Below are 17,933 nucleotides of genomic sequence, written 5' to 3'. Positions count from 1 at the left end.
ACTTAAGATATATATATATATATATATATATATATATACACACTTATACTTAAGATATATATATATATCTTAAAAGCAGGACTGAGTTCTGATCAGCACCCTCAAACCAAACTCTTGGTATTTAACAGTCTGTTAGGTTTAGGCTTGATTGTGGAGAGGGACAAGTGACAAGGACAGCCACGTTTTGGCTAACCTACTCATTCTGTGCATGAAGAACGGAAAAAGAAGGAACAGAGAGCATGGGCCCTGACTTTTAGCATGCAGTGGTTCTCAACAATTTTCTTAGATATTGACTGGTCAAATTAACATACTTCCACCTTAAGAGAAGGATAAGGAAAAAAAAAGGGTGTAAGCAGGGAGCCCTAGAGGCAGTACTGCAGTGAGCGGGGACACATATGTCCCCTCCCCAACAAGAAATACTAGGATTATTTTTCTCTACCAATTTTTTAAAAATTCAGAATAAAAATATCAAAACCTTGAAACTCTTTTTTATTTTTTGAAATTTTAAAATAAAAGTAAAAAGGGATGATGTTATTCACAATCTGTATTATGAGTTTTAAAATCAAATGCTAATTATATTTTTCTTATGACTAATTTTCTGCATTGTATTAATAAAATGACTACAATTCTAAGGGTAGGCCAGGTATGGTGGCTCACACCTGTAATCCCAGCGCTTTGGGAGGCCAAAGCAGGAGGATCACTTGAGGCCAGGAGTTCGAGACCAGCCTGGCCAACAGGGAGAAACCCCATCTCTACTAAAAATACAACAATTAGCCAGGCATGGTGGCATGAGCCTGTAGTACCAGCTACTCGGGAGGCTGAGGCGAGAATCCCTTGAACCCAGGAGGTAGAGGTTGCAGTGAGCTGAGAGTGTGCCACTGCACTCCAGCCTGGGTGACAAAGCGAGTCTCCATCTCAAAAAATAAAAATAAATAAATAAAATAGAATAAAATAATAAAAATAAAAAAATCTAAGGGTCTCAATGTATCTGAAAATATTAGTTAATTTTTAAAAAACAAATATGTATTGCAAAGTTAGACTCTCACCCCCTGGAATGCTACAGTATTCACAGCACAACAAATATACCACGCACATGTTATCCCTCGGTCTTCAACCCTTAGATTTAGAAAGCAAGCCCACTCTGATTTAAACTTCTTTGTGTGAAAGAAGAGAATATTTATGCTGCATTGTACTTCAACTAGAAAAGAAATCACCTGCTGCAATTTTGATAGCCTCAAATAAGAATGGTTACCATAAGAAAAGAATTGTGGAAGACATACTTTTATTTTCTTCTGTCAAGAAGAGCAGGAACAATTCAAGATCTTTCCACTCACATATGGCTCTATGAGAGGAAGAACAAGTACATTTCGCAAGGCAAAAATTTTATGTTTTGTTAATATTGATTAACAAATCTATAAAAGATAATTGGTGCCCAAGTCCCTGTAAGGTTAAAATAATATGCAAAATATGTACCACTTATTACAAATTCAGAGTTAATTTTCAAAATCATAGGCAAGTACAAGCTGTGGAAAAGCATAAGCATGAAATCAGATTCACCCAGGGCTGCCAAAGAACACTTCTAGGAGCCCGTGGTAACAGAATTATCTCCTGGCAAAGAAACCTCTGGCAAGGATATGAAGCTGGTAATGACGAGGGAAGAACTGCTTCTATGCCAGCCCCACTTCTCACTCTATCTGTTAGATAAGTGAATGGGTATTCAGAGCCACAGTGATGGCTATGCTACTCTATGAAAGCTCTCTCCTCCATCCTGAGCTGGTCACCTATACCAAGCCATGCCAAGAATCTAGAACTCCCAAAATTTTCTGTGTTTTCTTTAGGCTACTGATGTCATGGAGATTCTACAATTGTTCACCTGAAATTCTGAGTAGTGTTAATGAAAAAATTATTCAATGACACTTGTTAAAGCATGGTAAGAAAGACTTTATTTAGGACCATTGTGACAGGCATAGGGACCACTGCAACAGGGTCTTGCAGTGGGGTATAAGGCAAATACCCTATTCCAAACTCCAAAAACAGCAGAGATGAGTGAAAATTTATGGCCAAAAAGTAGAGTGCAGGTCAACACATGAGAAACTAGTAAAAAGGGAATATTAGGGGTAAGGAGAATTCTGCCTAAACTGACCAAATACCTCTCAGTAGGAGTTTTGGCCACCCTATCTAAAATAGACTATGCATCAACCTCTTATTTCTATTCTATAGCTGATTTATTTTCTTTGTCAAAGAAAAACCAGAGCTGGATAGTAGCTAACATGGTAAAAAATAATAATAATAACACATTTAATTTATGACAATTGCAGTAGAGAGAAAAGAAACATCAATGTAGAAATCAGGCTCAATTCTGAATATAGCATAGGCAAGTGGGAATTCATAGCCAAGGATCAGGGTCAGGGTGGTCAGTGAATAGAAAATCACTGAAGGGAAACATCAGCAGTAAGGAGGGATTCTGGCTAAACCAACCTAATAGGAATCTTGCCCAAGTCAGACCAGGATGCTGAGACCACCAGAATGAAAGCACCATTGTGCATAGACCCTTTAGCTGTTTTCATCGCTGTCTGCCTCATGCTAAGCAGAATTACTGATACATGGTGAACACTCAATCAATGTTTTTGAATGAATATGTAATTAAACAGTGAGACTTAAAGACTACTAAAAAATATTAACTGTATGTTAAAATACAACAATATTAAAAGTATGTTTTTCTACCTCTATTTTGTTAACTTGACATTACGTCAGTTTTTTTAATTTGACTTAATCCTTTACAATTATAAAAAATAAACTGTGATGGCTAGCAAAAGGAACAGTGCCTTTATTTCATAAGGACTGCAGTAATAATAATTTAATGGGAGAGAACAATTTTGAACTACCAAATATTTACAATCTAACCTAAAGTTTACTTTTCAAATCACAGTGGAATAACTAGCTTTGCTTTCATCCAATAATATTGTAAATGTCTATGCCTAAGAATTTTTACAATTTTCCTTTCCAAACATACATACAAAAGAATTGGAATTTGAGAACCTCTGTTTATCAAAAAACAATTCAGAGAAGTGTCTCAAAAAAATTTTTAATTTTTTGAAAAAATTTGATACATTCAATCAATTATATTAATACATTCAATTAGGAGCTGTATAATTCCTAATGAACCACAGGAATTACAAATTTTTTTAAGTAGAAAATAAGATACTCTTTGGTTTAGAAAGCATTTATTTTCTTTATTCTGTCCTTTGGCAAGTATAATGTTTGAGAATAGCACTATCTAAATTACTCCATAAAATATTAACCTTAAAATATGTTTGATGCAGTTTAAAGCAATAATTTTTGTCCAGTAGACACAAATATTTACTGACTTCATGTCTGCTGAATGTAGTTATCCACAGACAAACATGGAAGATAGTTCTTTTTTTTTTTTTTTTTTGAGACAGAGTCTCTCTCTGTTGCCCAGGCTGGAGTGCAGTGGCGCAATCTCGGCTCACTGCAAGCTCCGCCTCCCGGGTTCACGCCATTCTCCTGCCTCAGCCTCTCCGAGTAGCTGGGACTACAGATGCCCGCCACCACGCCTGGCTAATTTTTTTGTATTTTTAGTAGAGACGGGGTTTCACCGTGGTCTCGATCTCCTGACCTCGTGATCCGTCCGCCTCGGCCTCCCAAAGTGCTGGGATTACAAGCGTGAGCCACTGCACCCGGCCAAGCATAGAAGATATTTCTTAATATCCCCCAAATCAGGATTATTACTTCATCTTTTAAAAATAACTATGCAGAATCAATTTTTTCTAAAAGCCTTAATACAATTTTGGCATATCCATTTTGATGATGAGAACATGTCAATTCATTAAATAGTTTACTTTTGTGGCCCCAGTGTCTAGAGTGATGCCAGAAAAGAGTAGTATTCAAAAAAATATTTGTAAAAATAAATAAAATTACATAAATATTTACTATACCAAACAATATGATAAAATTTAGGGTAATCTAAATAAAGAATTTTAAGGTGTTGCCTACACTTTTGTGTGTGTGTGCGTATAACCTGCCAGTTCTTCATTCCTAAGGTCTTGAATGGGTTTGTCACTTCTTTTCTTCATAATGTCTTTAAATGCATAAGTTTCTCTTTGTCCCACAACCTCTGAACTAACCTGAATACCTCAATCCTCTTTGCTCTTGTACTTATCACAAGTTTCATCTTCTATCCTACTATTTAAACACATTGAGTTTATCTTTCCCAGACCACATTTTCTTCCTAAGAGTTATCTTCCCAGGAACCTAAAAGGCATCCTATTTCTCACCAGATTAAAATCAAACTCTTAGAGTTAGGAAAGAAAAACCCTACATTTGTCTTCTTTTCTCATTCTCTCAAATAAAATGTTTGTCATTGATCAACTTCTGCCACCTCTCTGGGCTTTAGTTCTCCTAGAAAATGTAGAGAAATTAGAAATTGGGGAAATTGAGGAGTGGGATGGTCCTACAAATGTGAAGGCATAGTAACATAAATCCACGAAGTACGTTGGCAAAATAGTAAACCATCTCACCTGGAGAGGTGAGGATGGAAACAGTGAAATAGAACATTGGAAAGTTGGGAAGACCAGAGAGAAGAGGACTTAGAATACTAGACAGAGAGCTATGTACTCTGGTCTATAAACAGTAAGATCTTCAAAGAAGGGGTGTTACTCATATTCATCACTCCATCCTCAGGAGTGGGGGCTCTTGACTGAAGCATGCAAAAAGAGCACACAAATGGATCATTATACAGGAGGTGGAACTGTTGGTTAGAGTTGTGAAGTAAACCAAAGTTCTATTCTTCTTCCTAACTAGTGCCTTCTTTCTTCTCAAGGGAATCCTTATTTTTGAAAAGGCAACAGGGCATGGACACAGTTTTGCTGAATAGAAGCCTAGAGAAAAATCAACTCTGCTCTTCCCATACAGGTGAAACTAAGAGGAGCTCTTAAGATTTGTCTTTTGAGCTGCTAGGCTCACCAAACTAAAAGGGCAGCTAGAGATTAAAGTGTATGCATAGCTTATATCTTGGGAAGGAGAAAGAAAAGGAAGGGATAAAGGAAAAGAAAAGATGGAAAGAAATAAGGAAGAAAAAAGAGGAATGAAAGAAGGGAGGGAGAGAGGAAGGGAGGGGAGGAAGGGAAAGAGGGAGAGAGGAAAGAAAATTACCAATATCAGGAATGAAAGAGACCACCTCACTACAGATTTTATGGACAGTAAAAGGAAAATAAGAAATTGCAGGATATGAAGAAGATATTACAAACAACTTTGTGCCAATAAATTTTGCACCTAAATGAAATGGGAAATTCCTAAAAATCACATGAAGAACATTTTTTAAAATTGAGCAGTTTTATATTAAATTTAAAATTTTAGTTTGTAATTAAAACCTTCCCGAAAGGAAAACATTGGACCCAGATAGCTTCAATGGGGAATTATATTAAACATTTCAGGAAAAAATAGTAACTATCATCCACAAACTCTTTCAGAGACTAGAGTATTAGAAAAAACTTCCCAATTTATTTTATTAAGCCAGAATTATCCTGATTCCAAAGCCAAACAAAGATAACATAAGAGAACTGCAGACCAATATCACTTGAAAACAGAGATTAAAACTGTAAAAAAACATTAGCAAATCAAATTGAGCATTATGTAAAAAAGGATTACATATCATTACCAAAGAGATGTTTGTCCTAGGAATGTAAGATTTATTTAACATCTGAAAATTAATCAATGTAATTAGCCATATTACTTGAACAAAGAGAGAAAACCATAGATAGGCATACCTCAGAAACATTGCAGGTTCAGTTCCAGTCCACCACAATAAAGGTAGCATCCCAATAAAGTGAGTTACACAGATTTTCTGGTTTTGCACTATGTATAAAAGTTATGTTTACACTCTATGGTAATTTATGAAGTGTGAAATAACATTATGCCTAAAAAACAACATAGATACTTTAATTTAAAAATTCTTTATTGCTAAAACATACTAACAATTATCTGAGTCTTCAGTGAATCATACTGTTTTTCCCGGTAGAGAATCTTTCTTCAGTGTGATGGTTGCTGAGTGATCAGGGTGGCGGCTGCTGAAAGTTGGGGTGGTTGTGGCAATTTCATAAAATAAGAATGAAGTTTGCTGCATCAATGGACTCCTCTTTTCGCAAAAGATATCTCTGTAGCATGTGATGCTGTTTGATAGCATTTGACTGACAGTAGAACTTCTTTTGAAACTGAAGTCAATCCTCTCAAACTCTGCCATTGCTTTCTCAGAACTAAGTTTATGTACAAGTTTATATCCGTTGTTGTCATTTCAACAATGTTCATAGCATCTTCACCAGAAGTAGATTCCATCTCAACAAACCATTTCCTTTGCTCATCCATAAAAAGCAACTCCACATCCATTGAAATATTATTACAAGATTGAAGTAATTTGGCCACCTCTTCAGGCTCTATTTTTAATTCAAGTTCTCTTGCTGTTTTCACCACATCTGCAGTCACTTTCTCCACTAATGTCTTAAACCCCTCAAAGTCATCCATGAGTGTTGGAGTCAACTTCTGAACTCCTTATGTTAATGTTGATATTTTGGCCTCCTCCCATGAAACACAAATGTTCTTAATGGGATTTGGAATAGCAAATCCTATCCAGAAGGTTTTCAATTTACTTTGCTCAGATCCATCAGAAGAATCACTATCTGTGGCAGCTATAGCCTCATGAAATGTATTTCTTAAATAATAAGACTTGAAAGTCAAAATTACTCCTTGGTCCATGGCTTCAGAATGGATGTTGTGTGAGCAGGCATGAAAACAGCATTAATCTCCTTTTACATCACTAGCAGTGCTCCTGGGTGACCAGATGCATTGTTAATGAGCAGTAATATTTTGAAATGAATCCTTTTCTCTGAGCAGTAGGTCTTAACACTGGGCTTAAAATTTTCAGTAAACCTTGCTGTAAACAGATGTACTGTTATTCAGCTTCATTGTTGCATTTCTAGAATAGAGGCAGAGTAGATTTAGCAAAATTCTTCAGTGTTCTGGGATTTTCAGAATGGTAAATGAACACTGGCTCTAACTTAAAGTCACCACCTTCATCAGCTCCTGACAGGGGAGTCACTCAGGCCTTTGAAGCTTTGAAGTCAGGCATTGACTTTTCTTCTCTAGCTATGAAAGTCCTAGATGGCATCCTCTTCCAATAGAAATCTGTGTCATCTACACTGAAAATCCATTGTTTAGTGTAGCCACCTTCATCAATAAACTTAGCCAGATCTTCTGGAAAACTTGCTGCAGCTTCTCCATCAGCATTTGCTGCTTCATCTTGCACTTTTATGTTAGGAAGACAGCTTCTTTCCTTAAACCTCATGAACCAGCCTCTGCTAGCGTCACACTTTTCTTCTCCAGCTTCCTCACCTCTCTCAGCCTTCATAGAATTGAAGAGGCTTCTCCGAATTAGGCTTTGGCTAAAGGGAATGCTGTGGCTGGTTTGATCGACTATCCAGACCACTAAAACTTTCTCCATATCGGCAATAAGGCTGTTTGGCTTTCTTATAATTCATATGTTCACCAGGATAGCATTTTTAATTTTCATCAATAACTTTTCCTTTGTGTTTACAACTTGGCTTACTGTTAGGTGCAAGAGGCCAAGCTTTCAGCCTATCTCGGCTTTCACTGTGCCTTCTTCACTAAACTTCATCATTTCTAGCTTTTGATTTAAAGTGAGAAACATGCAACTCTTTCTTTCACTTGAACATTTAGAGGCCTTAGAGGCCACTGAAAGTTTACTAATTGGTCTAATTTCAATATTGTTTCAGCGAACAGGGAGGCTAAGGAGAGGAAGAGAGAGAGAGGTAACAGCTGACCAGTAGGAGCAATCAGAACACACATAACATTTATTAAGTTATCTGTCTTATTTGCATGTGGTTGGTGCCCCACAACAATTACAATAGTAACAACAAAGATCATTGATCACAGATCACCATAATAAATATAATAATAATGAAAAAGTTTGAAATAGTGCAAGAATTATCAGAATGTGAGAAAGACATTAAGTGAAAACATGCTGTTAGAAAAATGGCACTGGTAGACTTGGTCAACAGAGGGTTCTCACAAACTTTTAATTTATAAAAAGCACAATATCTGTGAAGTACAGTAAAGCAAAGTGTAATGAAATGAGGTGCTTATGCAATCATCTCAGTAAATTTAGTGAAAGAATTTGACAAAATAGACCAACATTTCATAATAAAAGCTGAGAAATCTAGAGCTTAGCAGGAATATCCTTAACCTGATTAAGTGCAGCTATGAAAAACTAAAGCTAACATCAAACTCTGTGGTGTAAGTCTCAATGCTTTCTAGCATTCTAAATATTCAGTTTAATTCAATTCTCCAAATATTAATTGAGCAGCTATTCTCTAGCAAAAGCTATTACAGAAATAGCTATTTAACAGTAAACAAGAAGACAATTCTTCCTCTCTAGGAACTTATAGTTCAGTAAGACAGAGAAATAAGAAATTTCAATAAAGACATGATAACACTGTGAAGTCAGTAAATACATACAAGAAGCTGTATATTCAAAGTGGAGGGGACTCCACTACTGTCTTGCAATCCAGGATTTATTCCGAAAGTGGTTTTCTATACATTGAGATCTTAAGAATGGGAAGAAGTCATCCTGTGAAATGAGGGTAGATGCAAGAGACAGTATGCACTGTTCATGGAACAGCAAATAGGTACTATATACGAACACAGTCATGGAGTGAAGAGAATCTCTATTGTGTTATAGAACAGTTAGAAGAAAGGTTTTGCACAAGGAGCATTAGGCTCAATCCAGTGGGAGATGACATTTGACTTCACATTTTTATAGAGATACTATGACTATTTTGATACAGCAATTTGTTTTTCATGAATTACCTTGCCTGTGTTCTAAGTGATTTTTGTGCTTAACTACTGCATGTAGGTGGAATAACATTTCAAATAGTTAAAATTATATACACTTATCTAAAAAACAGAGAGTAGGCAAATGACAATCTTCAAAATTTAGTGAACTAAATTTTTTAAGTGGTAACATGAAAGTCAACTTGCTCTACAGACCAATACATGTATATCTAGAGCAAAAATATTATCTAAAGCCATCAGCTATAATCCATAGTCATGTAGCTTTAGAACACTTAGAAGTTATAAAGAAGAGATGCATTTCAATAACTTTATTTAATAAAATGGATAACATATCACAAAGGTATTATATGTCAGGCAGATGAAAAATATGAACAAGAAGCTTTCCCTATGCCTACCACAGAATTGACCTCATCTAGTCCCACAATCATTAGACGTCCTGAAGAACCTTTTATATACAGTACAATTTTTGATGTTCTCACAAGAAGTCCAATTAAAATAAAGCAAAATACAGAAGTCTCTTGAATTATGACTTCTCAAATTTTGACTAAAATGAAACTAGTTTTTGAGTGTAGGATAGAAGGTAAGGTAAAAGTTTTCTAAGTGTTTCTTCTCCAAGATATACCAACCCAATTCCTTTTACATATTAAGATGCTATGTACTACACACCATTTTATTACGCTGTGCTTTGGAAAGAGAATTTTTATGTTATCATTTCCTTCCTTTTTAAGAATTTTTTTGTAGAAAACTTTCTTGAATAGGAATAGTGTTCCAACTCTTCAGTGAATGTCAACAAGAAAGTCAATGGTTCAGCAATACGGTGGCTAAAAGAGTTTCGTAAGACACGCTTCCTCTAAACTTTTTTATTTTAAAATCCATTTAGAAAGAGAAAATATTTCCAAAAGGGGACAGAATGTATAAGGAACTCAAACAACTCAACGACAAAAAAGTTCCCAAATAATCCCATTTAAAAGTGGGCTAGGGCGATGAATAGACTATATTTTTAAAGAAGACAAATGTCCAACAAGCATATGAAAAAACGTTCAACATCACTAATAATCAGATGAATGCAAATTAATACCACAATTAGACACCATCTTACACTAATGAGAATGGCTAATATTAAAAAGACAAAAAGTAACATGTTGGAGAGGATGTGGAAAGAAAGGAACTTAATACACTGTTGGTGAGAATGTAAATTAGTACCACCTTTATGGAAAACAGTATGGAAATTTCTCAAAGAACTGAAGATGGAATGACCATATGATTCAGCAATCTCACTACTTGGTATCTACCCAAAGGAAAGAAAAATCATTATATCAAAAAGATACATGTACTTGTCTATTTATCACAGAACTATTCACAAAAGCAAAATATGAAATCAACCTAAGTGTCCATCAATGGATAACTAGATAAAGAAAATGTGGTCTATATACACAATGAAATACTATTCAGCCACAAAAAAGGAATAAAATCATGCCTTTTGCAGCAACATGGATGGAACTGGAGGCCATTAACCTAAGTGAAACAACTCAAACACAAAGACAAATACTGAACGTTCTCCTCATAAGTGGGAGCTAGATAATGTGTACACATTGAAGCAGAGTGTGGAATGGTGGATAATGAAGACTTGAAAGGGTATGAGAGATGAGGAGGGGTGAATGATGGGAGGTTGCTTGGTGGGTACAATGTGCATTACTCTAGTTATGGATGCACTGAAGACTCTGACTTCATGACAGTGCAGTGCATCAATGTAGCAAAATTGCACTTGTACCCATGAATATATACGAATAAAAAAGCTAATATCCACATAATCAGCTCTAGCTCAACTGCTATTAAATTCACAGACCTTCTAAACAAAATCTGATTTGTCATTTCTCACAGTAAAGATTTTCTTTAGGCAAAAACAAAAACAAAACATTTTTTCAAATAAATACATTTAGAGCCTGAGAAGAACTTCAACATAAAATCCTACCTTTAGTATCCAGACTCATACATGAGCTTTTTAAAAATTTTATTAATTTTTTCTTTTTTTATACTTTTAAGTTCAGGGGTACATGTGCAGGATTGTTACATAGGTAAATGTGTGTCATGGCAGTTTGTTGTATACATTATTTCATCACCCAGGTATTAAGCCTAGTATCATTAGTTATTTTTCCTGATCCTCACCCTCCTCCTACCTTCCACCCTCTGACAGGCCCCAGTGTGTGTTATTTCCCTCTATGTGTCCATGTGTTCTCATAATTTAGCCCCACTTATAAGTGAGAACACCAGGTATTTGGTTTTCTGTTCCTGCATTAGTTTGCTAAGGATAATGGCCTTCAGCTCCACCCATGTTCCTGCAAAGAACATTATCTCATTCTTTTTCATGGGTGTATAGTATTCCCTGGTATATATGTGCCACCTTTTCTTTATCTTGTCTATCATAATGGGCATTTAGGTTGATTCTATGTCTTTGCTATTGTGAAAAGTGCTACAGTGAACATACATGTGCATGTATCTCTATAGCAGAATGATTTATATTCCTTCGGGTATATACTCAGTAATGGGGTTGCTGTGTCAAATGGTATTTCTGCCTTTAAGTCTTTGAGGTATCACCATGCTGTCTTCCACAATGGTTGAACTAATTTACAATCCTACCAACAGTATATAAGCATTCTTTAAATTCAATATAAACATTTTTTGGTGTGTATATATTATGAACCTACTTTGTGTAAAGTGATGGATAACCCTGAAGAGTAAATATTTACTTGAGTCTAGGTATTTTACTATGATGAAAGTTTTACTCTTTCACTTCAGCTAAGAAAGGCTCTTTCTGAGTGAGAAAAAAAAAGCATTTGTAAACATGTGTATCAAATGAAAGGACCCAACAGGAATGCCTCAGGCATCATGTGCAGCAGCAAAGTAGGCTATTCAGTAGTGGAGAAGTCATTTACTCCAGGAGGCCAAAAGCTGCCCTAGAAGTAGAGGATGCACTTTGGGGTCCAACAAAATGCACCAAAATTGAACATGGACTCCATTCATAATTAGCATGTGATCTTGATCAAGCCACTTAACTCCTCTGAACCTTGGTATTTTTTAACGTATAAAATGCATATTCCTAATTTTTATGGATTTGTGAGAACTAAACGAGATTATTATAAAGCACATAGTAGGTGCTTATTAGGTTAGTCCTCTTGATGATATATACAAGTTCTATGAGGTTACTGCTTTTCCTCAATAATATAGAAAAAAGATAGACTATGAGAACAATTATATATACATAAAACCTAATAAAACTCCTTGGCTTACTCTTTCAAAAAAAGAGTAAGGAGAAGAGGACCAAGAACACTCAACTGCCCAAGTTGATGCTATAAAATTCTACTTACATGAAGACAACATAGAATTCCAAGAGAAAAATAAAATTATGTGGAAAACTGGGCTAAGACATACAGAAATTAAAACTCCTCACAAAAGGGAAGATAAACACTGCCACAGTCTCTCTCTAAATGGGAAATGGATCACGTCTGAGAGAAAAGAGTCAGTGTGGCTCGACATCATTCTGGGGTATCCCTTGTCACAGCACTTTTAGAGGTAGCTCTCTGTGTTTCTCTTTAGATAGCTTCTTTTCTCACCTCAAGGACCTGTCTATACCTTCTGGAAAAGGTAAAGTAAAAGCTTACACACTTTCAGGAGCCAAGTAAGAAGTTAGAGCCTCCCACTACTTCAACACGTATGGCAACAATGAACTTCAGGAATGGGATGGCTTCCACCTCAGCGCTGTCAAGATGAGACCTCGGGAAAAAAGACCAAGATCAGTGCCATCTGGGACAGCAGCAACGGGTGCAGACTGAGGCCATCAGGTGATACAGTGTTGATAGCCCCACTAATGGAGGCAAGACAGGGAAATAAAAGTGAAGAAATTGAGGATCTCCCCATTCCTCTGCCCAAACTCTTCAAATCAGGCATTGTGTTTTATATACAGTATCTCACTGAGGGGAATAAATTTGCAAACCGAGAAGTGATTTGTCTTCCAAGAAGCTCCAAAGGGTTGGAATCCACAGCCAGACTATATTGCTTTACCATTCTCATTATTACTTTAATAGTTTGTATTACCAATATATTCTGGGAGAGCTAGGGTTATATTTTTTGTAACTGAAATTATCTCTTAGGAAACAAACATGGGCTATTCATTCTTTCTTCCAACGTTAAGGACCACAAAACACTTCTCAAACATATCAGATCTTTTTCTCAACTCTCTTGCCTTTAATGGAGTTAATACACAACTTCATTTTATTTCACTCATTAAAACTGTTTTATCAGTTTCCTTAGGCCATATACTCAGCAAAAAGTACTAGAATGGAAATGCAGCCCTTTCAAAATCCTTAACTGCTTGTTTACCAAAATGTTATACAATGAATTTCTGTTTATTGGTTTTTGAGATAACATAGTTTTTAACACTGTTTTTAAGATAACACAGTAAAAGTTTTGAGGAGGTAGGATGTTGATAAAAAATTAAAACTAGGTGCACTTAAGGCTATATGAGAAAAGAACAAATTTTTAAATTTTGTCTCCAAAAGAACATTTTATACATGAGCTAAATTTTATACATGAGCACAAAAAGAAATACTATATTAATTTTAAAAGGGTTATTTTTATATTGTGACCAATTTTCTTTTAAAGGTGAAATATTCACAACAATAAATATGTATGTTCTGTATCTACAGGTTGGTTAACTATCAATTAGAAATAACTATATTTTTAAAATTAAGGTTGGACAGGGTGGTTCACACCTGTAATCCCAGCACTTTGAGAGGCCAAGATGGATGGATCACTGGAGGTCAGGAATTCACCACCAGCCTATTCAACACGACAAAACCCCATCTCTACCAAAAATACAAAAATTAGCCAGGTGTGGTGGCACATGCCTGTAATCCCAGCTTCTTGGAGACTGAGGCAGGAGAATCACTTGAACCCGGGAGGCAGAGGTTTCAGTGAGCTGAGATCCCCACTGCACTCAAACCTGGGCAACAAAGCGAGACTCTGTCTCAAATAAATAAATAAATAAAATAAAAATAGTGTTATCCATCTTAGCATTTTATTTCATAATGCACACATTATTTTGATTAATAGACAGTACATTGCTTTGCTGATTAGGACATTTACTTGAGTCTCAAAATTAATTCTGATTTAATAAAATTAATGCGAAATGTTGCAGGATAGCAAAAGTAGAATCAAAGCTTATCAGAATTAAATAACATTATTTTTCTAGTTTTCTAATTTTCAGTGATCCCTTTATTTAAAAAGGAGGTTGGGCAAGTTTACCATAAAAATGAAGATACAGAACTGGAATATAGTAACATAAAAATGAAAGAATAAAAGACCAATAATAAAGGTGACCAGGAAGCAACAATTATATAAGAAGGTTTCCATTTTTAACATGGCTAAAGTTTTTGTTAAAAAAAAAAAAAAAAATCTCTGAGCTTCCTGAGAGCCAAAGTAAAGAGGGAAATGCTGTGCATTATACATGACACGTTTTGACTCATGAAAGAAGATACAACAGTAAATCAAAAGAAGGATGTTTTTTCTAATATTTAAATTCTGTTAAGAGTTTGTCATATGGGTTATGACATCAAAAAACAAAATGAACATCATAATAATTCATAAGTCAAAGGCATTCATGGATTTCCATCACTTCAAAAGAACATCAATAAAAAGCCAATATATCCTATATTGAGAACCTATAGCAGTAAGTGTACTGTGGGGTAATGCAAAATAATTTATATATGTAGCCTTCTGATTATCTGACTCATGTTGAGGGTGAAAGAGAAAAATGTAGGCTGGTTAGCATGTCTTGGATTATAACTTTCATTGTCAACTAGTATTTATTGATTATAATAGCTGCCATTAATTATTTACTGGGAACAAGTGACTATGCCAGCTGCTTTAAACACTTGACAATTTAATTATAACAGCCCATTTCAATCAAGGCAAATGAAGAAATTGAGGCTCAGAAGGGTCAAGGAAAGTTCCTTGAGTCACATAGTGAATGACGAAATTGAGATGTGAAATCTGGTGTGCTTGGCTTCAAAGACAATGCTTTCAACTTCTCTGCTGTCCTGCCTCCACATATAGTAAGTGCCATGTTCTAGAAAACACAGTGTGTAGGGTTGAAAGTTAACTGGCATTTGTTTGAAACTGCACACAAATTTTCACATATTTAATTTCATGCCACAAAAAAAATCCTAGACATAGCATTATCACAGTGATCTCCATTTTGCAGATAAGAAAACTGAATCCAAAGACACGTAAGATTGCATAGTTACGGTAAACTACACGAAGCCTCACTCAAAGTTTGAAAACCCAGAGCGCTTTCATGCTTTTGACAGAAGCTGTGTGACATAGTTCACAATCCAGTCACAAAAACATCATTCAGGTGATGCATGTCTCTTTTGTGGAGGACTGGGGGATCTTCATTCTCTAGACTCCAGGTGTGTAGGAAGAAAAGGTGGGATTTTATTGCAGAAGCCACGGAGCCTGACTCACATTCTTGCCATGACAAAGGACAGCTGCATGTCAACACGGAGTAGAGCTGAAAGAGTAACTGCAGGCAGAGATGAAACTCATCTCAGAAAGAGGCGGCTCAAACCAGTGTACGCCAACGTGAAAATGATCCATTGCTAAACTTTTTTTGTTTCTTTGATGAGTGTTTAAGTAGAATTTTGAAAATAAACAGATAACTCTAAAGATGTGTTTCTTTGTGTCTTGATACTTGCTATAATCCCCAAAACACCAATGGAATTTTATAAATTTTCAACCATCTTGTTCAATACATTTGTGATAAAACATCCATTAGGTATTTCTGAGTCAAATACTGAGCTGGTTATTCCTGCTACACAGAAGAAAAAATAGTGCTCTCTCATTCTCTTGGATTTGCAGTGAATTCCTGGAGCACTGCATTGAGGACCATGTCCAGCCTCAGTAGGACAAGGTGCTATGATAGATGAACAATATCTTACCTGGGCTGAGAGTGGGGAAACTACATATGCCAGCCACATATATAGCAGTCTTATTTCAGGGGCACCTCCATACCTACTGTATTTCCTCATGTCATTTATCCCTGCAAATACCTTTTAGTTCAGACCAGGTTTTAATAGGAAAAATCACAACGCAAGAGTCAAACATCGTACCTGGACTGATCATGTCTGAATATCACTGCCAATGCATTTGTCCTGCTGCCTCCAAAATTTTGTGCAATTTCTTGGCTAGCACAAACTCTTTTCTTAGTGTGTAAAAGTTGACATTTTTCTATATAACTTTTCATGCCCCAGATCCCATTTGGAGGCTAATAGAGTGAACACTTCACATCCCTCATCATGCAAGAAATGAAGGGGTTATAAATCTAGGTTATGACTTTAAAAAGGTTACTAGTCCCCTTAATCTGGCCTTGGGTAACTTGATCATAACAACATTCTCTTCTCAAAACTAAAATTATAATGGCGCAATGTCTGAAAAATGACTCCTGTCCTGTTGTATTATTTTATATACACCATCTTGCTTCAAAACACCATCGATATGATTAATGACATTTCCTTTAAATTGAAGCTACTGAAACCATGCATATATACTACTTCCTATTAATCCTGTTTAGTTAGAAGTGAGGAAAAAGGATAAAAGCCTTACATATCTCAAATGCAAATATATGTGAATATTAATCCCACAAATGGGTAATCCTTTTAGATCATGTTTATAGAGCAGTCTATATAGGACGTGTTAGGATTTTCTTAGACAAACTCAAATCATGAAAAGTGAACTTTACTTCTATAAAAATCAGCAATTGTAGGCATCTTAAGGATGCATAAAAGCAATACGCCTGTCATTACATTTACTCCCACTCAAAAGTTCATCCAAAAGATAGTTATGTTGACAGCTTACCACGTTGGCAATCATAACAATTCTTGGATAAATTTGGGCATTACAAGTTATGTTGAAATGTGAAAGCTCTAATTTAACCCCTAATTGACAGAATCAATGATTTCAAACTCACAGATATAATTTTACCCTCTTCTTCATAAAAAGGAAAAATAGGGAAGAAAAGCAGGCAGGCAAGAAGGGAGGAAGGAAGACAGGCAGGAAGGAATACAACCAGACTTAGGACACATGACTGACTTTGATCTAGTCCTAAAGGATAAAAATGCATTAATGTGCAGATTGTGACAACACTAAAGACTGTAAGAAAAAAATTAAAAGATAAATATATATAGCATTTCAGTCTTTATCATATTCTGCCTCTAGTATTTGTTGAGCACATAATAAAGTATAAATCATACATAATAGAAATAGTAATTATTGTACTATATAAATACATATCTTGCATTACAGTTTCTTGCTTTTACTTATTTTATTATCAAAGGTCCTGGTAAAAGACTTTGCCTGCAGAAGTCATTTGATTCTTTATGTACATAGGAAGAAAGGACTAAGTATGAATTCTGTCCTGTTGTCAATGATAAGCTGTTGAAAATTATTCTATCATATCTGTTTCATATGGAGAACAAAACTTCCTAAAATATCATAGTACCAATTATTTTCCTCTCTCAAATACAAGGGACTTTTTCTATTAAACATTCAGCACCGTTATGGTGAAGAACAGTAATCACAAAAACAAACAAATGGACAAAAAAGCTTTACCATCTTGATCAACAGTGTTTTCATGTATGAGTGCTAAGGCAAAGAAAAGTTTGTTTATGACAAAAACAACAATTTTCTACCAAAGATAATCCAATATCATATACTCTCCCAATTACAAAAATCTGCTACTAACTCATATATGGTCAAATAACACTCATTTTATTTAACTCCTAAAACACAATGGTATTAAGTGCCAGAAAGTGTACATGGTGATTAAAACCTACAATTGGAAGCAAAAGCATCATATATAAAGAACATATTTAAAGTTCAGAGAGCCCTGTCTATTAGAGATAGCCACCTCCTTGAAAGGCTTTCTGAAAAATGGTCAGTTAACAGAACCAGAAATACAGTCGGCCTACTGTATCTCTGGTTTCCGCCTCTGT

General features: G+C 35.5%; 1 protein-coding gene and 1 pseudogene across 7 annotated transcripts in view; both read right to left on the bottom strand.

Moving 5' to 3' along the window:
* Positions 1-17,933, bottom strand: part of PDE1A (phosphodiesterase 1A) — a 465,582-nt gene that overhangs the window by 320,837 nt on the left and 126,812 nt on the right. The window lies entirely within an intron of this gene.
* Positions 6,020-7,798, bottom strand: LOC131383758 (tigger transposable element-derived protein 1-like; annotated as a pseudogene).

Source organism: Hylobates moloch, unplaced genomic scaffold, assembly GCF_009828535.3.
Source record: "Hylobates moloch isolate HMO894 unplaced genomic scaffold, HMol_V3 SCAFFOLD_1, whole genome shotgun sequence".
Lineage (NCBI taxonomy): Eukaryota > Metazoa > Chordata > Mammalia > Primates > Hylobatidae > Hylobates > Hylobates moloch.
Note: the sequence above shows the minus strand (reverse complement) of the source record. Positions and strands in the feature narration are given on the sequence as shown.